Raw genomic sequence first — 377 nt, 5'->3', positions numbered from 1 at the left:
AACTTTGGAAGGTCATAATTTTCATAAAAATGAATATTTATTTATGAAATTTTCTATGCATATATTATTTATTATGTAGATTCCAAATATACAAAAATTTTCGGTGAAAGTGTTTTGGAAGGGGGTGGGGTACAATATTCGGAAATTCCACTTATATTCCTCTTAACTTCCAGGAAAATGAATATTTTTTCATGAAATTTTGTACAAATGTATGTTGATGTATGTACATTTCAAGCATGTAGGAAGTTTGAAGAAAACAACTGCAGGTTATTTTTGAGAAGTGTTCCCCACTCGGTGGTGTTTCGGAGCAAGTCGTCCATATTTGTTTCAGTTTTCTCTATTATGTGCTTATGTGCATCCTTAGATTTCTAATGAAG

Source organism: Octopus bimaculoides, chromosome 14, assembly GCF_001194135.2.
Source record: "Octopus bimaculoides isolate UCB-OBI-ISO-001 chromosome 14, ASM119413v2, whole genome shotgun sequence".
In the NCBI taxonomy this organism is placed as follows: Eukaryota; Metazoa; Mollusca; class Cephalopoda; order Octopoda; family Octopodidae; genus Octopus; species Octopus bimaculoides.
Note: the sequence above shows the minus strand (reverse complement) of the source record.